Here is a 21,587-nt window from a genome sequence, read left to right on the forward strand (position 1 = left end):
GTGCACCTCAGAGGCTAAGCCTAACAGTGCAATCCTGTGCATGCCTACATGGAAGTAATTCCCACTGGGTTCACTGAGACATACACCTAGCAAGTGTGCATAGGATTGATGCCAAAGAAGGTGAGCTATGAGCAAGGAATTCTTCCGTTCACTCACAAAGTCACTTAACTGTCATTGAGAAAGCCCATATTTTCTTAGCTTTCACTTACTATACAGCAGCATGCAGAAAACAGTATTGCTTTAGCTTCACAGAGCTGTAGCAGTAGCAGCCGGTGGGGTCCGGTGGTGACACTCTGGGCACCCATGTAGCTGCTGCATACTGCAATGGAGGGCGGAGCAAGGCAGTGGCAAGATTGGCGCTGTGGTGCATTTGCACTGCACCAGTCTGGCACTCCTGCCAGCGTGTTTGCACGGCACTGACCTCACCATCGCCTTGTTCCTCCCCCTCCTGCAAGCAGCAGCGACATGGGTGGCCACCAACTAATCCCTTCCTGATATCTGGCCCTATGCAGAAGAAGGGCTCATGTGTGAGAGAGCCACACCAAATACACTGTGTGTCCCGACAAGCCTCTCCCTCAGCAACCAGGGAGGAGCCTTTGCTGTGGTTGCAAAGAATCCTTCCTTCACATGGAACATTCAAAATGGCTAAGAGGGGGATCAAAGCAAAAATTTCAAGATAATTGGGTTAGATACAAAATATATGTTGAAAAGTACACTAAGGGAAGGATAGCCATGCCAGCTTTTCAATAGTCTTGGAGACGGAAAAGAAGGGGTTGAAGTGAAATGGGGGCACTGGTCGAGATGGTAGTGAAACAAAGAGTCATATAAAGATAAGGAGACATGTTGATACACACTCATAAGTAAGAGTGAGTATTATGTTTGGGTCTGACAGGAAGTCGAAAGGGTTGAGTTTTGTGGTTGATACTGTTTTTCAGTCTTAATTTATGTTTTTTCCCCCAGGTTGTTTTTGGGGGAGGGTGGGGGTGAGGGCATTTGATTGTTTTTTCATTTCTTGGTTTTTTTTTCCTTTTTTGCTTCATGTATATATGGATTGATGAAAGGATATGTTAGGTTAATACCATCTAAACTAATGCAGGTTTTCATGTAATAATTCAGAAAGGAATGGAACAATAACCCAACAAACTGATGACAATAACTGTTAATGGTTTTTTTGGGAAAGTTTTTATTATGATTTGCAGTTGTAATATTTATTGTATATCTTCATTAAACAGTTTACAAATAAACTATTTAAAAAAAAAGGAACATTCAAAATGGCAGGAGGAGGGACCAGTCAGGGCACATGATGTCGGGAGGTAATGCAAGGTGGTGTAGCTCTACTCATATAGATGTCAGGAAAATTGCAAAAAAAGTGTACATTTGTACTTATTCACTTATTCAGACAAGTTATATACTGCTTATATTGGGGGGTGGGTCTAAGTGGTTTACAGTGTATCTTAAACATCATGAATAAAGATCATACAAAACTAATAGAAAAATGTCATGTTACAAAACATCACAACTAATTAGAACATCTTTTTCAACCTCAGAGTCAGCAGCAAAAGGTACAATGAAACCCCCACATTTTAGAATAAAGTTAACAACCAAGCGAAATATCTTCTGAATGTCAGAATAAGCATATATGCACGATCACCTGACTCTTACATAATTTGTGTGGTGGTACCCTTATGCACATTCCCAAGGTTGGTGCTTCCTATTTCACAAAGGCCTTTCTTGTAGTTGTTAGAATATGTCAGTGCAAGACCATAAAGCTCTTTGTTCATCAAGAACGGCCATAAACTGGGGTTCTAGTTACCTGATTCTGAAGCCAGACTCTCCTTTAAAATGGAATAGTGAAGAGAAAAAGTGGGTAAAACACATGGAGAGCCAAACAATGACTGAGGTTTCCCAGATGCAGAATTTTGCTCTTGGGAATATAATTGTCTATTGCAAATTCAGGAGCAAACTTGCTGAACTCAGTGGTGTTTTGTTGGTTTAAGCAGAGAATAATGACTATTTTATCCACCTCCTCACAGTTCCATAGAATCCCTGCCTTTACAAAGTACAGAGATCTTCACATTTTTAATTCTCTTGTAAGAAGTGACTTTTCAAAAAGTCACAGTAGTTGCCTCTGTGTTTGCCTATTGAATCTATCTCCACAGGATAAGCATGAAATACTTACATATTTTGTGTGTGTCACTGCTGAAAGCTTCTGTGGTCCCCTACTGTCATACATCTTGGTCAAAATCAACACACTCCACTCATTTTCTTAGATTTTGGGGAAGGGAAGTCCTCTTCTCGATAAAGAACTTCCATGAGAAAATAGTCCTAAATTGTGTAGAGAAAAAGCAAAGATGAACAATTGTGTTCTAAATGTGTCCAGATTAGCTAATTTGATAATGAACATAGAAATGTTATTTCTCTTCATACATTAGGCCATTGGGTGTTTACAATAGACCTGTTTATTATAGCAGAAAATGTTCTGCTCTGGGAAACATTAATTAATTTACCAAATGTGGGCTTTAATTGCTAGAGTGCTGTGCTTACTATCATGTCAGAGAGTCTCTTGGCTTGGAGGAGGAGGAGGGGCAATCTCTGCCAAGTGAGCACATTCTGCACACCTTATCCCTACAGCAAAGCCCTCTGCTTCTTTGTTGGATTTAACAGTACGGCATTTTAAATTAAACTGCATGAAGCAAAAAGCAGCAGCACCCTCTTTATTCCACAGAACAGCAATTTGCATTAGCCTGCCCTAGTGTGACCTTTTTCTCATTCTCCAAATCTGTGCAGCCTAATTTGCACAAATTGTTTGCAAATTAGGCACATTTTTTGCAGCTATTGTATGAAAAAAATCTACTGTTTTTCGTTTTTGTATAAAAACATACATATGCACACAAGTTAATAGAGCACAAGGCTTCTGTATGCGACTGAGTGCTGCGTTGCAGCTTAGGGGCTTTGCTGCGATTCAAAATTCAAACCAGCATCAACAGAAAAGGGTGTGGTGGCAATGGCTCCTTCTGCAGCACCTTCAAGCATTCAATTCACTTTCACAACCCCTTCCCAACTAGCAATATGGAATAATAGTGGAAATAAAGCACTTAAATTCATTTACATTGACAGGGTAATTTTTAAAAAAAATGTTTACAACTTAAAAAAAAACCACATTCTGCAGGTGTGCATGAAGTAATACCTGAGTGCATGGTTTTGCTTGGCTTCTTTTTCTTTGATTTCCCCACAAGCCATCTAAGGCTGCAGACTAACCTGTTTGTAGCACAAATGTGTCTGTTTTCTCAATCCAGAATTATTCATGCATCAACATGATGCTTTAAATCCTGATTGATTCTAGATCTTGCCATCCACAAAGGTGGGCGTGGTTACTTGATACACATCTGAAACTCCAGCTCCTTACCTACAGAAGCAACCAAGCAGGATACCATGTGTTATGGCATCAAAAACATCTGAGTCCCCATGTCCCACTCTCAACAAAGAATATTCACCAAGCTGAGCAAGGACACCTCAGTGTCACTCAGATTGAAATGGGTCCAGATAATTCCTTCCTTCCTTCCTTCCTTCCTTCCTTCCTTCCTTCCTTCCTTTGGAGCTGAATGACCACCCGCTTCTCAGACACCTTGCCCCCCAAAGGGATATTAGTGACTTGTTGTTATCTATCACAAATCTTCAGGTCCAGAGAAGACTTCTTAAGGAGTGACCATACTAGTTTCTGCTTTAATTACATTCCTCGGACCCTCTGGACCATTCACGTTTGCACAGTGTTATTAGAATTGTTTGAGCACACACACAATGCAAAAAATTCAGCGCAATGAGACATGGTGAAAATGTGCTGGTTGAGATTTGTGTTCCATGAACATGTGCTTTTAAAAGGCTCCTACTAGTCTTTGTGAAAGGGCCATGTAGGAAATGATTAAATTGCAGGCTAAGAAAGGTTCAGGTGAGACTAATTCAAGGCACAGTAAGAGAAAGTGCAGGGCAGCTTTCCATTTGCACCTAGTGAAATCCCCAGCTGTGGATAATTACTTTGTCTCCTCCTTGTCTTTCCTGCACAGTCTCATTACCTGAGATCCGCAATGTATCAGCACAATGGTGGCCTATTTCTGATGGGAAAAGGAGAGTAGTTAGTTTTAATTATTTTTCAGTGATACATGCATATTAGAAGTGGAATGGTGCTGATTTATATTTAAGCTTGTCTGAAAACTGTGATTGACCCAGTGAAATGCTTAAATAGATAAGTGTATTTCTGGGAAATTGTGCATAGCTGGGTCACAAACTAAACACAAATTTTCAAACGAAAACTACTTTGGAAGACATTACATGTGTGCATAACACTTCTAAAAGTATTGCTAAACATAACCACACTTGTATTTTGTATTGATCCCAGAGCTGCTTGCCCCGATCCGATGGAAGACAATCGCATGCCTCTCTTAACTTTAACTCACTGGGATTGTAAACAAAAGTGAATGAATAATTCATGTGGGGCAAATAATTTACACAACAGAGCTAAATTTTGGTATATGCATAACCCAAGACATACATCTTCCTAAAAATAGAGACATGAAGTGTACCCCAGAATTGTTAAGGCAATCCAGCATTAACTAAAAAGTTGGAATTTGACACATAGGTATATCTAGCCATCCTGGTTTTTATTTTTTAATAAAACGTTGGAAAATGGGTATTTTTAAACCTAGCAGTGAAAATTTAGGCCTCTCAAAATGCCATTGATCCTTCACATTTCAATGATCTCAATCGTGTTTGGGTCTCCCCTAATAATCACGAATGCAGATTCTGTCTTTTAAAAGCTGGCACTACCAGTTGTCCACACATACACAATCCATTTCTGGGCAAATATGCTTGAAGAGGAACCAATACAATATTTTTGCTGTTTAGTGTAGCTAATTGGTACAAGAATGCAATTCCAATGAAACACCACAGTACAAACAAAATAAAAAAATTCCTTCCAGTAGCACCTTAGAGACCAACTAAGTTTGTTATTGGTATGAGCTTTCGTGTGCATGCACACTTCTTCAGATACGTGTGCATGCACATGAAAGCTCATACCAATAGCAAACTTACGGTAGTTGGTCTCTAAGGTGCTACTGGAAGGGGTTTTTTTAATTTTGTTTCGACTACGGCAGACCAACATGGCTACTTGCTGTAGTACAAGTTTGTAGTTCAGCACGACCCCAGTAGCACCAGACCAATGTATACCTCCCCCCAGCATGAATTAAGGTTGTTTAGACAACACAGCTTGAGACAACGTGGGGAGATCTGAATAAGCGAGATTACATTTAATCAGAGTTTCCAGTGTGATCCACATGTAGAAGATTTGCTCTTATCTCTTGAGGACAGAGGCAGAATCTGCAGCAAGTGACACATTGTTCCTTCTCCTCCCCTACTTGCTTCTCAAAGACTCTCAGGACATCACAGGGTGCATGGATGAGCTTTTGTTGTCTTGTGTTCATTTAGCTTAACTGGAAATATGAAAATGACATTAATTAGCACTTCATTGTATCTATGTATAGCTGATAGCCCCAGTCCATTGTGTGCAGTCATTTGAAAAAATCTTGCCTGTCCTTCTTGGTCCCCTTTGTTAAAATATTTGATATGTACTACAGCTTAGCAATCCCTCATAGACATTGCTCCATCACTGTGGGCAAACAATGGCTTAGACATGCAATTATTTAAGGCACCCATGAGTAATTTTGGCTGTGTAATATCTTGGCTACATTTTTTTTTTTTACTTATTTGCTTGTTTAATTGTAAACTAAATAACCTGCCTAATTGTGCATTCAAGGCAGCTAAGCAACAATTACAGTAGAAATAGAACTGCAGGAAAAATTATACATCTAGGCAAAATAATATTGAGCAGAATCCTGCTCACACACACACACACACACACACCCCCGAGGGCAGGGGGTGATGGCCCCTTCTGTGTTCTGCACCGAGCAAAATATCTGCCCACTGAAAGGCAAGCCAGAGGCCCCGAATTCTACCCGGAGGGGCATCTAGCAGACCGTGCGTGCTTACTCCTTTCAATAAAATTAATGAAAGTGCAATTTACGGGGGGGGGGGGGAGCCATAGGTTTCCAACAGGGCAAACAATATATGTGTTAATATCTAAATTATATTAAGTGTTAATAGAGTCAATAAAGGTGGGTTGTGATTTCTTAACCACGCGTACAGCATCTTGTTTGTTTGTTTGTTTGTTTGTTTATCATCATCATCTATCAAATCCACACTTTCCAAAACAGAATGTGAGCTGCAACACAGTTATCCTTCAGCAATCACGCTTGTCTGAATTTTGCAATGTGGAAATGTGCTTTCCCACCTTCCTCTCCCCCCTCCCTCCTCAGTTGGCGGCCGTAGTGTCCCCCCTCTCAGCCAGCCAAGTGTGGGGTGCATGTGGGTGTTCCTTTGCCAGCTACGAGGAGGAGGAGACAATGGCATCACCCCAACCCCAAAGGCCTGGCTGGGCACAGCCTGCCTCGGCATGGCTCTGGCCTCAATGGGGGAGCCTGTGGTGGTGGCGCCTGGTTGCGGCCCCTCAGAAATTTGTGCCTGGGGTGGCCCCTGGCTCCCCCACGCTATGCCGCTGGCTGGGAGTAGTCCTGGTCTGAGCAACTATGAAAATTGAGACTTTGGGGCCCGCTCAGCGGAAAGTGGTCCTGTGAATAGATGTTGCCCAAGTCTGTGGTTCACTCAAGAGGTTTGCCTGTGGATTAAGCCTCATATCACTATCACCTCCAAAACGCTTAAAATTCTTTCTCTGCTAGCTTCGACATTCTCGTCTGACACAGAATTGGGTTTCAGCATGGAATTAAGTAAATAAGTCATATTAAAATGACAAAATGGGTAAATAGAATATAATGTGAAATGAAATGTAAATTGGATTTCAGCAAACACTTTTTATACAGACCTCCCGTCAAACCCCATCAGGCTGTTTCCAATTCCTACTGTGATTTTGGCTTGCAGTTCTATTACATGTTTCCACTGAAGGGCATTTCGATGTTTTCTCTCTCTGGAAATTCATTTGCATTTAAATGATTTGAAATAATCATAAAAGCCAAGTGCTATGAAGTTTGAAATTAGTTACTGTCTATAAATTGCAATGCCATTAAAAGATGATTTTTTGAAGAGCTTTTGCAGTCTCAAATGTATGCAGATTAAAATCTAACAAAGTACACCTTGTTACACAACTATAAAGAATGGGGTGACACAAGCTTAAATTGATTTATTCTTCTACTAGTGCCTATAAACTTTACATAGTTGTCTTTCTTCTAACAGTAGAAGGGGGGGCCCTTTCTCATCTGTACGTTGGATACCTTTTTTTTCTTGTGGGTTGGCCTCTGAGGAGTGCATCCAGAATCTGACCCTCTGTGTCTAATCGAACTGCTCTATTAAATTTCAAGAAATGTTGTAGGAGTCATTTAATTTTTATGATGAGATTAAAGGAGTGGAACATAATCAAGATCCTCCAGAGTAGGAAGCGGAAACTTTGTCTATATTTTGAGACTGATGAGTAACAGACTTCTGAGAAATAAGGGGACCTTTAATTTGGGAGAGACTCAGTTTTGCACATGCAGGGAAGCAGTCCAGTTTGAGGGCCAGTCCAAGACCATGCAGCTATTGTGAAGGAGTTTCCTTGAACTTCCTAAGTCAATCACCCCATGAATCCATTTATGAATCCATTTATTCTTTCTAAGTGCAAGCCGTGCTTACAATGGGATCATCTGAGAAAGTACAGGAATGCAGAGTTCTCCCTCCCTTGGTTTGCACCACTAGGGCACCTTACAATAGCTCTATGACCACTTTCTCCCCCAACCTTGCCCAAGAAGGTGGAAGTTTTACACACCACTTGGTAAGACAGGCAAACTAATGCCAGTGTACTAGAAGAAGCAAAGATCACCAATGTCGAAGGAATGATTCGTCAACATCATCTTTGTTGGACTGGTCATGTTGTGCAGATGCCTGATTATTGTCTTCCAAAGCTACTACTCTATTCTGAAATTAAGAATGGAAAGCGTAATGCTGGTGGTCAATAAAAGAAGTTTAAACACAAATCTGAAAAAATGTAGTATAAACGCCAACAACTGGGAAACACTTGCCTGCAAGCACTCCAATTGCCTTTAGCAAAGGTGTCATGGGCTTTGAAGATGCTTGAATTTAGGACGAAAGGGAGAAGCGTGCTAAGAGGAATGCACATTTGGCAAACCCTCACCATGATCAACTCCCACCTGGAAACTGATGTCCCCACTGTGGAAGGACATGTGGATCCAGAATTGGCCTCCACAGTCACTTACGGACTCACTATTAAGACGGTGTTCATGGAAGACCATCTTTCTCAGCTACGAGTGATTGCCAAAGAAGAAGAAGAAGAAGAAGAAGAAGAGGAGGAGGAGGAGGAGGAGGAGGAGGAGGAGGAGGAGGAGGAGGAGGAGGAGGAGTTATTAAAAATCACAGAATTTATAGTTAGGTATACTTACATATGGGTCTAAACCACAGAGCCTAGGGCTTGCCGATCGGAAGGTCGGTGGTTCAAAACCCCACGATGGGGTGAGCTCCCGTTGCTCAGTCCCTGCTCCTGCCAACCTAGCAGTTCGAAAAAATGCAGTGCATGTAGATAAATAGGTACTGCTCCGGTGGGAAGGTAAACGACGTTTCCATGCGCTGCTCTGGATCGCCAGAAGCGACTTGGTCATGCTGGCCACATGACCTGGAAGCTGTCTGCAGACAAACGCTGCTCCCCGGCCAGTAAAGTGAGATGAGCGCCGCAACCCCAGAGTCATCCGCGACTGGACTTAACAGTCAGGGGTCCCTTTACCTTTATACTTACATATGCCATGCCATTATCATCTCATGCATTCCACCCCTTGCCATTTTCGGTGACATATTTAGTGTAATCTCTGGATCCTCCCCATTGAACCTGAAATACCAGGGAATGATTTAGACCATCCACTTCCATACAACGTTTGTTGTACCTGGGAGCCAGGATTGTGGTACCTGTGTGTATAATTAATGATCAACATGCAGTTTCATTAACTAGAATGTAAACTGGTAGAAATCTCATCTGTAATAGCAACAATTCAAAGGGACACAAGGAAATCTGATTGGTGCAGGTTGTTTTCCTCCCTCCATCTAAACCTACCTGGACCCTGAGATCATCTTCTGAGACCCTTACTTCATGTGCCTCCCCCATGAGAGGTCTGGAGCGTGGCAACACAAGAAAGGGCCTTTTCTGTGCTGCCTCCCCATTTGAGGAATGCTCTCCCCAGGGAGGCTTGGCTGGCGGCCTCATTATACACCTTTAGGGACCAGGCAAAAACATTCCTCTCTGGCTGCTAAGTCACCCCAACATCTTGGTACCTTGATGTACCTCAGGGTAAAATAAACAGGATTGGACTGCAGAGCACCCGCCTTTAAATGGAAAGTTGCATACTGTAACAGCCTGTGCTTTTCTTTCATGGCTATGCAAGTTCATGATTCGGCTTTCATTTATTTCCTTTTGAAATCAGGCAGTGACTGGACAAGTTTCTTTTTGCTGCATGGGAACTTTCCTGCTTCAACTTGAATCTGGAATGCAAAAAAACAAAACAAAACCCACACTGCTGCATACATGACAACTGATTTACATGTTAAGCTTATCCCTGTGTTTTTGTACATAATTAGAACAAGGACCAATTCCACGAGGGCAGCTAATGCAAATTTGAAATATACAGACACAGACTTCATTAAAAAAATGCAATATATATGCTAGGGAGGTCAACAGCAGAGTCAGGTGAAGGAGAAATGTATGTGCCTAATGAAACCAAGTACCAAATATGTTTTGACACAACAGTGGTGGTTTAAAATACAATTTACAGTGAGACAGCACACAATTTACTAATACTTGGAGTAGAAATTAGCTCTATAGAGCAGAGAATGAAGCAGCCAGTCCATATAGAAAGAGCCAATGTCCAGAATCCAAAGAGCTGCCCTGGGCCTGGCAGTGAGGCAGGTTTTCTTTGAACCATGGACCAAATCTCTCAAAGAAACAAAAAAACAGATTCGAGTGGTTTACTATGCAACTGCAGAAACACAGATACAACCCCTTCCCCCTCAGACATGAAGGACAAGTAATGACATCGTTTGGATTCCAGGCATTATGAATTAGTATTTATTAGCTACAAAGAACACGGCATTTTGAAAACAGTCACATAAAATGCTGCATTCTGAAAATAGTCACATAAAAATGTTTGAAAGGCACTTGCATTTCCCAGCTCAGAAATAAAAGCTTTTGAAGAACCTGACATTTTACAATAACTTTCATTGGGCAGGTAATCTGCATTTTACTATGCAAAATACATACTTTTACCACATTTTGAATCTGGACTGGCAAATGTAAGCATTGTATAATAACTTAGACACAAATAAACATTATATATTTGTAAGGGATAAATCAATCTTATAACCTTAAGTCGTAAAATGGCCAAAATCTGAAATGGTCAAATCCTATGTAATAAAAAATAATAATTTTATGTATCAATTAGCTTAGATAAAGAGTGAATTACTAATGTATTACTTGGTTAAAAGGTGAAAGGTAAAGGACCTCTGGGCGGTCAAGTCCAGTCAAAGGCGACTATGGGGTTGCGGAGCTCATCTCACTTTCAGGCCGAGGGAGCCGGCATTTGTCCACAGACAGCTTTCTTGGTCATGTGGCCAGCGGGACTAAACTGCTTCTGGCGCAATAGAAGAAGAAGAGTTTGGATTTGATATCCCGCTTTATCACTACCCGAAGGAGTCTCAAAGCGGCTCACATTCTCCTTTCTCTTCTTCCCCCACAACAAACACTCTGTGAGGTGAGTGGGGCTGAGAGACTTCAAAGAAGTGTGACTAGCCCAAGGTCACCCAGAAGCTGCATGTGGAGGAGCGGGGAATCGAACCCGGTTCACCAGATTACGAGCCTACCACTCTTAACCACTACACCACACTGGACACCACGACAGAAACCAGAGCGCACAGTTTACCTTCCTGCCACAGCTGTACCCATTTATCTACTTGCATCGGCATGCTTTCAAACTGCTAGGTTGGCAGAGATTACTTGGTACAGTCTGATGAAACTTGTATATGTTTTCAACATGCATATAGCAATGCTACAGTATCATGGTATTATTGTATTTCATAGCTGTCTAACAGAAAACGTCATTTCTGTATGCTCTGGTTTCCGTCACGGTGTCCCATTGCTCCAGAAGTGGTTGAGTCATGCTGGCCACATGACCCAGAAAGCTGTCTGTGGACAAATCCCTTTGCCTGAAAGCAAGATGAGCGTTCGCCAAACACCAAACAAATTTCACAACTGGAGAGAGACCTGTGGGAATGTAATGTAAAAGTGCTGTCTAAATGTGTATTGGAATGGGATACAAAGGATGAGCAAGTAAAATCCTCAGTGATACATTGGGCAATAGATATTGACAATAATATAGATACGGAAGCATGGGAACGATTGTGGAATACAGATATAATATTTGCAGCATGTTATGGTTTAAGAGAAAATTATATGAAAAAGTTATATAGATGGTATCTAACACCTAGTAGATTGGCAAAAATGTATAAATCAAAATCAAATAAGTGTTGGAAATGTAAAGAGAAAAAAGTTTATTTTTGTCATATGTGGTGGTCTTGTAGTAAGGTTAAAGCTTACTGGGAAATGATATATAATGAATTGAAACATATGTTTAAAATAACATTTGTAAAACCAGAAGCTTTCCTTTTGGGAATTATAGGGACAGAACTACCCAAACTGTATAGAAATTTATTCATGTATCCGACTACAGCAGCAAGAATGTCAATTGCCCAAAAATAGAAAGAAGACGACATTCTAACAAAAGAAGAATGGATACAAAAACTTACGGAATACACAGAAATGGCGAAACATACGAGAAAAATAAGAAATCAAGATAACAAAATTTTATTTAAAAATGGAAATGGTTTTTTGAATATTTACAAACAAACCGTAAACAGATAATAACGTTGGCAGGATTATTGTAATAACCTGCAGTTTTATAAGAGTATACATGTAAAGTAGATGAATAAATGATTAAGTTAATTTGTAATATTCACAAAAAAATAAATAATAAATTTAAGGAACTGCAGAAAGAGGGGGAAGGAAGTCGAGTTTTGAAATGTTAAAATGATTTTAAAATTATTGAAATTCATAAAATTGAAAATCAGAAATAAATAAATAAATAGTGAGATGAGCGCCTCACCCCATAGTCACCTTTGGCTGGACTTAACTGTCCAGGGATCCATTACTTTTTACCTTTGCCTAGTAGAAAATAATGGTTAGCTATTATTTAGTTCATTTATATACCCCACCTTTCCTCTCAAGAATTCAAGGATGGAACTCCCCGCCACACCTTTTTTTTTATCCTCAGAAAAATCTTGTGAGATAGTTTAAGCTGAGACAGTGACTGCTCCATGAGCTGCACTGCTGAGTGACAACACTCTAAGCACAACTCTTTCTGCACCACACTTGATTATGAAGGCCAAGAAGGATTTGTGGACCATTGCTCTCTAGAGACAGCAAATGGGTCAGGGAAGAGTGATGGTGAGCAGCAGAAGAGAGAGGGAGATGGGCAAACGTGAGATGAGAAAAAGAGAAAAGGATGGGGAAAGTGTGAGAGTGTTCCCTGCTGATGGCTAGATGGAAGATTAGGGCTGGCTCTACCATTAGGCAGAGTAAGGCAGCCATCTTCAGATACTGAATAACAGGTCTGTCTTCAAAGGGCACATTGCAACAATCCTCTGCACTCTGTCAGCAGCAGTACAGTATAAGCAATTTATTCTGCCTGAATCTGCTTCTCCTTGCCTTCTTTGAGTGACACAAAAACAACACTTCAAATAGTGAGCTGACAATGCAATTTAATTTTCACCTGCAGGTACACTGCGATGACTCAGAGATAAATTTAGTCGCAGCAATTTACAAACCTACTGGAAAATCAAACATTTGTTTGACATCAGGCATTCTGAAGTAGCCGAGCTAAATATGAACATTTGGTCTCGGCAATGTCACTTAGGACAGTTTCCATCTCAACTTGCAATGACAATAATTTTCTGCCTTGCATCTGGTGAACTGAAATATGGCTCTTGAGAAGCGTCTGTCTATATATTCCCATTGCGTGCGCGTCCGACACCACCTTGCTCCATAACCACTGGACCAAATCACATCAAATTTAGCACAAAGCGTAACATGACCATGGGGGAAGGATCTAGCATAATAAAAATTCAAAAAAAAAACCACACCCATCATGCCTAAAATATAGAATAAAGGCCAAAAAAAGGATGCACACTTTACGTGTCACCAGCAACAGAACTGAAGACTTTGAACAACAACCAATAGAAAGGCTCATCGCAGGGCAGCGTCACAGACTGTGCGCCGACCAAGAAACCTCCTTCACCTCAGTCAGCCATTTTCAGACAGCAGGGACAAACCCCCATTAATCTCCCTAGCCCCAGCCTGTGCCAAGGGCCTTACCGCCAAGAAAACAGTGAAGAGGAAGGCCTAAACTCTTCTTAGTAGTTTCAGCTCCAGGCAGGAGAAGGTTTTTAGGCCCGGGCCATACCATACCTTATGGTGGGGGGGGGGAATGTAGGATGAGAAAGCTCAGCAACTATGCTTTGCTCCCTATCCTGTCTCCACACACAATCCTTTCTGCACTGCTGTATCGCTTTACAAAAGAAACTCCAGTTATCAGAAGAGGAAAAAGCGCCGCACACGAATGTATAAGGACCCTACCAGTTCCCCACCACCCCTCCTTGCATCGTTATGGTCCCTTCTGACCCCAGGCTCAATGCCAGAGCGGACTGTACCATGTATCAGGTTTCCAGAGGGGGGGAGGAGATAGTAAAAGTTCAATGGGAGAAGCTGTGGGGAGGAAGGCGAAAGGGGGGGAGGGAGACAGAGAGGTGCCAGGCAATAGTTCAACGGGAGAAGCTGTGGGGAGGAAGGCAAAAACAGGAAATGCGGAGAGGAGGCAGGCGGAAGTTCAACGGGAGAAGCTGTGGGGAGGCAGGCAAAAAGGGGGAAAATATGGAGAGGAGGCAGGCAAGAGTCCAATGGGAGAAGCTGTGGGGAGGAAGGCAGAAACGGGGGAAGGACAAACAGGAAGCAGGCGGAAGTTCAACGGGAGAAGCTGTGGGGAGGAAGGCAAAAGTGGGGGGGGGAGGGAGACAGAGAGGTGCCAGGTAAGAGTTCAACGGGAGAAGCTGTGGGGAGGAAGGCGAAAACGGGGGAAAACAAACAGGAGGCAGGCGGAAGTTCAATGGGAGAAGCTGTGGGGAGGAAGGCAGAAACGGAAAGACAAACAGGAGGCAGACGGAAGTTCAACAGGATAAGCTGTGGGGAGGAAGGCAAAAACAGGAAATACGGAGAGGAGGCAGGCGGGAGTTCAACGGGAGAAGCTGTGGGGAGGAAGGTGAAAGCGGGGGGGAGGGAGACAGAGAGGTGCCAGGCAAGAGTTCAACAGGATAAGCTGTGGGGAGGAAGGCAGAAACGGGGGAAAGACAAGCAGGAGGCAGGTGGAAGTTCAACAGGAGAAGCTGTGGGGAGGCAGGCAAAAACGGGGGAAAGACAAACAGGAGGCAGGCAGAAGTTCAACAGGATAAGCTTGGGGAGGCCAGCAAAAATGGGAAATACGGAGAGGAGGCAGGCGGGAGTTCAACAGGATAAGCTCACAAAATGAGCCACAGCAATGCTGTGAAATGGAAAAGGAAGATGTAAAAGAGAAAGGGCATGCCTCCCCACAGCTTATCCTGTTGAACTCCCGCCTGCCTCCTGCTTGTCTTACTTAACAGAGAACAGTCCTCTATTTGTAGGACTGACAAAGGATTGTCCTCTGTTTGGAGGCCTGAGCAGTTCAAGTCTGGTTGATCTGAAGCACTCTTACAAATTGTGTCCTTCCTCAAAGTGTTGCGGTGCGACCTGGCAACCAAACCCTTGTGTTGTGGGTGGGAGCGTTTGGATGGCCACAACACCCGATTGGTAGGTCCCTCGATGCTGGGTTCAATCTGGCCAATGGGGCGCAGTCTAAATGTATCGAGGGACCTATATATACCCATGCACGTGACCCAGAGCTTCCTCTTTCGGCTCGTGCATCGGAACACCCGCCCACCTCTCTGCGCTTGGCCTTGCTATGCCGTTGTGTGTTGTCTGTCGTTGGGACAGGGGCATGGCAGGAATTTCCCCCACTTGGCTGATTGGCTGGTGCCATTTGGGTTTCGCCTGCCATGTAGCTCTAGCCACCCCTATGCGAAGGGTATTCCGTTAAAGGAATCTAGGGATTCAATGGTTTGGTCAACCCTGAGAGGGGGTTGTGCCCGTGCCTGAGTCCAGGGGGACATCTGGGTGGTGGACTAGCCAGACCCCCCTTTCCGCTGTCCCAGGTGTTCACCCTTGGCTGACCTATGCTGGAACCCTGGGTCAGTGCTACCTGCCTCAGTGCAGGGAGCTAGTCGAACCAGAGCCTGTGCAAACACTCACTTGCTGTAATCAATAAAGTTGTGGCCTAAATTCTGCCAAAAACCAAACCAAAATTTGAGTCTCGTCTGAATTTATTTAAGGGGGAGGTCTAAACAAGCAAAGGGCGTTACCCATCAACAGTTAGCACTAAACAGCAACCAGGGCCATTTGGTCACAGCTTCCCTACTATGTTGAGATGTATGATTTCCAGCGCTTTTAAGGGGTACTCAGGGGTACTCAGTACCCACACCTCTTTTGTTGTTATTAAAAAGTGTGGCTGTAGCAAACTTCATGGTGAGTACAGGCACCTATTTTTCCGGGGGGGGGGAGCAGCACTGGATATTTCTATTTAAATTATAGCAAATATTTCTATTTATTTACTTAAAGTATTTAAGCCCCACTTTTCAGGCCCAAAGAAAAGGGGGGGTTCCAAAAGCAGCTTACAAATGCCAGCAATAAAAGAGTTTCTACCTTGAAGATTATAATCTAAAAGAAAAGCTGTACAAGGAAAAGGGATTGGGAGGAAAGTGGAGAAGAGAAAGCTCAGGCATTGGTTCTCTGTTTCAGAGCACATGGAATGGCTGGACTTTACCCCACCCTTCTGCCCAAAAGAGGTTCCTGGGACGACTTACAAATATCAACCAAATGACAGCAGCTGCCCTCCTGTTTATAATAGAAGAGACAAGACCGAAAAGGAAAGGGGATTGGAAGAAGAGGGAAAACGTCATTTCTAAGTCGCAAAGCTCTTGAAAAGGAAACAGCTCAAGAGAAGAAGCCAAGAGATGCTGTTCACTCAACTGAGCCAATGGAGAGTCCCTGCAAAAAGGGTTGGGAACCTCAAGGCCTATCTAGCTGATCTTTGAGATGCTTCACACCCTACCCAAGGATTTTTGCTTGGCTAGACCTCTTGTTGTCTGGATGGAAGACAGACTGTGTGTGTGTGTGTGTGTGTGTGTGTGTAGAAACCCAACTATACAAACCTAAAATTTTATTCCTTACTCCTTACTCCATCTACTTCACCTCTGGCCTGCCCACCTCCCCAAAGTTTGCTCAAACAGGAATGAAGTTCCCCATTGCGGATGCTATTCGACAACTGAGGGAGGAGCCTAATGGAGCTGGTCTCTCAAGGAGAGCTGACAAGAGTTCTGCAGCCCCAGTGTTCCTTCTGCCATAGCCTGGTGCCATTTCTAAATTTGCACATTCCACAAATGTATGCAACTCTGTGCTTTTCAGTGGTTCAATGGCATAAGTGGCCATCTAATACTGCACCATGCATCCTTTTGTCCAGCAATGTGCAAAATCAAGCAGGAGATCCAAATGGAAGATCCTATGTTCTCAGTGGACCACCTGTGTGGAGGGGTGAATACATGGTACTACAGTGTTTCCCAAAGTGGGCGATAATGCCCCCTGTGGGTGCTGGAATGATCCAGGGGGGGCAGTTGTAGCATTGGGTGCAATCGGGTGGCATTGAATAAAAACAAGGGGGCAGTGGAAGCATAAAGAAGGTAAGAAAAATATGAAAAACCGTTCATACATGGAGGCAAGGGGTTTTCCCAGCCTTGGGGTCAACCCTTTTCGCAGCTTGCCTGCCTATTTGGCGCAGCAGATTCATCCTTCTCATTAGGATTATTTTTAATGTTATTCATAATTTTTATTTCAATATTATCCTTCATTACCTTGATATTCTGTGTGTAATGTGAGTGTTACTATGGTTAGTTTTAATAAAAAATTAAAGATTTCAAGCCTTAAAGGGCTGTATCTACAACAACATCCTTCTTTACTATGTTGTAGTATAGATACACAAAAGTACGCAAATTTGTCACTGCATCTTGCTATTTGTTCGCTTAAAGGAGGCAGATTTCCAGGGGGGTGCTGAGTAATTTCTTTTCACTGAAAAGGGGGCAGTAGGCCAAATAAGTTTGAGAACCTCTGTGATACAACCTGCTTTATTGTTTATAGGTACCGGTATGTTAGTTAACTAGCCCTATTTCAGTAAGATACAGTCTGCATTAAGGTTATCAGATTTTTTTTCAAAGAATCCCCAACACTTTTTTTTAAGAAAAAAAAAAGGTTTTTTATTTTATTTAAAAGAAGTAATATCTTCTCTTCTGTGGTCTCCTCTGATGCGCGGCCTTAATCTGGGCACCGGCCTGCTCTCTTGGAGCGCTAGCCACCGTGGAGTAGGCTTGGGTCAGGCCTGGGCTCGGCCACATGTCCTTGTCCTCCCAGTGCTCTCCTACCTCTCCTCCTCAGTGGCGGTGGTGGCTGCAGCGGCACGGCAAGGTCAGGGCTCCCCTCTTTTTTCTCCATCCTCTTTCTCTCTCTTCCTTCTTCTCCTCTCCTCCTTCTCCCTGCATCAGCTCTGGGGTTTTCCTGGCCCCGGAGTGCCACTGGGCATTCAGCTGGGTGGCTGGGTGCTCTCATTCCCAGCTCGATTTGGGTCGCAGGGATGTGTGTGTGTCAGTGGTTCCCCCAGTTGACTCACTGGGCGTCCCCGGTTCCCCCTTGGCAGTGGCAGCAGCAGCGGCAGTCTCAGCAGCCCAGAGCCAGCCTGGTAGCACAGTTGGCTCTGGCTGGCTTCAGGAGCTGCTCGCTGCCGTAGCGCCCGTCATTTTGCCGAGCTAGAAGTCCCCACATGATGTGTCTTGTGCTGTTGAACCAATCACGCAACATTCATTCCCTACTAATAAATCTACCAACACTTAAAATATAAATCCGGGGACATTAAATGAAATCCAGGGACATTCAGACTTCCGGCGGCGACGCAATCGCCGGGTGGTCGAGGGCTGCTTCGGGTCCGAAGCGCCCTGTCCATCCCGGGGGTTAGGAGCCGCGCTACCGCAGCGCGCGGCTCCGGTTGGGGTGCGGGAAGAGCGTCCCGCACCCTGGGCTCCCCGGCTGCGCCCACGGAGGCTCCGAACCCTTCCCTTGCCCCCCCTGTAAAGGGGGAGTGGGGGTGAAGGGACAACGGAGCCGGGCTTACGGGGACATGCCCCAACCGGGATGTAAATGCAGCGGCAAAGCCCGCGGTGAGCGTCTAAGTTCTACCTGTGAAGAATGGAGCTAAAGGAACCCGGTGGTCGTGAGTAAATAATCTTGGCAGAAATCGTGTTTTTGGAACGATCCGGGGGGAAGGAGAAAGGCAGCCTGCCTCCCTCCCTTCGAGCCTAAGAAATTAACCAATTTGAGGGATTGCTGCCACAGAACTGGTTACAAAGTATTTAAAATCGATACATGAGACTGGCAAACTTTTTTCTTGGGAAGCTAACTAGCGGAAAATATCTCCATATAAAGTTGCAGTGTTTGCGCTCCAGCTTAGGAAAATGGCGACGAACAAAGAGACAGGGGAAGAAATATGATACCCACTTCCTCCTCCTCTGCCAGTATGTTGGGTTTCGTCCTTGAACTGGTATTGAACTCTGGACTAACAGATGAACAAAGGCTCACTGCCCTGAATGTGGAATTACTTTGTAGAAAAGTCAAAGTCTTGTGTGGGGGTCTGAAATGGAACCAACTGCCCACAGAGGAGGCTTACAAAACTTTTGACACTTTGGAAGAAAGTCTTGCCAAAGAGCTGAGAGGGTGGATGGAAAGATGGAAAGAAATGAGTGAGCTACTTCGGAGAAGAAATTCGTTCTTTGGGGGTGGCAGCCCCAAGGCGATGTCAAGATTTGTTATATCCAGTCCCCGAGGTGTGAGCTCGGGGGCCAGGGACAGAGAATTAAGGTATTTACAAGAAGAAAAGGAATGTTACAAAGAACCGGAGAAGCTGAGAGAGGAAGAGATGGATACCTCGGAGCTCGCGGCAAGGAGAGTTTTGGACTGTGCCCGGATCTGTGGACGTTTGGAGAGGGAAGCTGCAAGGAAGTTCAGTGCTGATGCCATCAGGAGAAGAATAATGGACAGAGGGGGTGTGGGGTGAAGCATTAAGTAAAATCTAAAGCAATCTGTTATGGTATTTTGAAATCGGAGGGTGAACACTGTCAACAATAGTTTGTTTTATTATTTGTTTGAACATGAAAGGAGATATTTCAAGTTTCTATGTTATAAGCAGCAGTTTAAAGGATAGAAGAGATAGATTTGATGAGGATGATTTGTGAGGATTTATGAGGGTGTAGTATAAATAAAGTCAATTTAAGTGGTTTAAGTTTATAGATTAAGACGATTAAGATTAAGATGAAGATTAAGATGAATGTTTTACTTTATATATATAATTAAGTTTAATTTTTTAAATGAAGAGGTTAAAAAGTAGATTATGGATATAAACTCGAAGGCGAAAAGGCAGGGGAAGTCAACTGTCAAGATTGGAAAAAGAAATTTTTTTTTTTTTTGTGAGATGTCTAATTAAGAAGAAAAATCATGGCAATTTTTGTATTAGATGTGTAACTGTATTTGTTTTGTATGTGTATAAATGTAGGTGTGGTTAAGGTTGTATGTTGTTATAAGTAAAAATGTCAATAAATTCTTATAAAAAAAAAAGAAATCCAGGGACATTCTGGGGACAGATTTTATCCGGTGACAGATTTGTAAATCTGGGGACTGTCCCCGGGAAACGGGGACATCTGGTAACCATAGTCTGCACCCATTATAACAAAATTGCTGGGCTCCAATGTGGAAGCCTCCAGAAGTATCCAGCGCTTTGCCTTACTGACTGTGCATTTATCATGCATTCCTTTGAGGAAAGTCAAAATCAGCTTGCATTGTTTCCCAAAGGAGTGCTCAAATCAGATCAAACTTTTGCCACAATATTTGAAAGTGATTGGATGCAATATAGTGCTTTTTCCCTAGATATAAATTCCTACTCCATACATCAAGGGGACCTTTAATGGGTTTTTAAAAAGGCAGAATGTACTTCTGATAGTGTTTTTTTGTTTTTTTAAGCTCTAGAGTTGCTGAAAAGACATTAGAAAAGGAAAGGTTCACAAGCAAATGTTACTTGAAAGGGAATAAGCTTTCTTGGCTAGATACTGCTGCATATCTTTGATTCATTATGAGACTAGCAAGGGATTTCTTTCAGATGTGTTATTTAGCAGCCGACTTGGTGACATGTGTTCACAAATTATTATAAATAACTGAAAGCTTGGGCTATCAACTGTGTCGGAATAAAAGAACCTAGCATGTTTAATGAGCCTTTTGCTGGGTGAAGTTTAAAGATAAAATGCAAATGTCTCTTTCTTTTTTAAAATAATGTTTCCTTTACAAGGAACAAGCGGCTATCACTGAAGAATCCACGAGCAACTGAAGGTTTAACATATACGGTAGTACCTTGCTGTAGTCCTGGAAAAAAACAGAATACGAACGTAAGAAAAATAGTTAACAAGTGTCCTTGTCGATTTGCTTCATCATTATGGGATCATTTTGTTCACAGCTATTAAGAGACTTCATCTCACCACTTGCTGAGTGTTATTATTTGCTATGTCGTGTCAATATTAATGCTGTTATTCTGAGTTTTTGTGGATGGGTTAGCTCAGGCTCAAGGTGTAAGCAACACTGGTATGACTCAGTCTTCTTGAACTCAGACAGCCTTTTAAAATCTATTCCACATCTGTTCCATGAGCTTAAGGCACAGGGATGTCCTTGTGAGCACACATGAACACAGCACTCTATGCCTTTTCAGGATCCATGGACTGGGGCATTAATTTGGTGTTGGCAGTTTAGATTCCTTCCTGAAAACTGTAATTAAAACAAACAAGGTGCACAACACATTTGTGCCCTCCCCCAGAAAAGCCTGCTGAGCTTCTTGTAGCTTTGAGAGACCTTTTGTTGGTATGTTATCTCCTTAAGGAAAGCATTGAACAGGAAATTCAGTGGTTCTTTTAATAGTTAATTAAGTAATTTAATAGTTAATTGTAAGTCTTCAGCTGAATGCCTGATCTTAGATAGGTTGTCCCAGAGATGCTGCCATAATTTTCTTTGCCTTCAAGATCTATGTGCCAGTCATAGGATATCATCCTCTGGGAGTTACATGAGTTTTTGAGAGACATTTTAATAAAGTATCTTTGGTACTTCCTTTTGCCCTTTGGGAAGCCCAGCAGTTGCCCTGCTTCTAAGCCCATTAACCTAGCCTCGTAGCACTGATACG

The sequence above is a fragment of the Lacerta agilis genome, chromosome 9 (assembly GCF_009819535.1).
Source record: "Lacerta agilis isolate rLacAgi1 chromosome 9, rLacAgi1.pri, whole genome shotgun sequence".
In the NCBI taxonomy this organism is placed as follows: Eukaryota; Metazoa; Chordata; class Lepidosauria; order Squamata; family Lacertidae; genus Lacerta; species Lacerta agilis.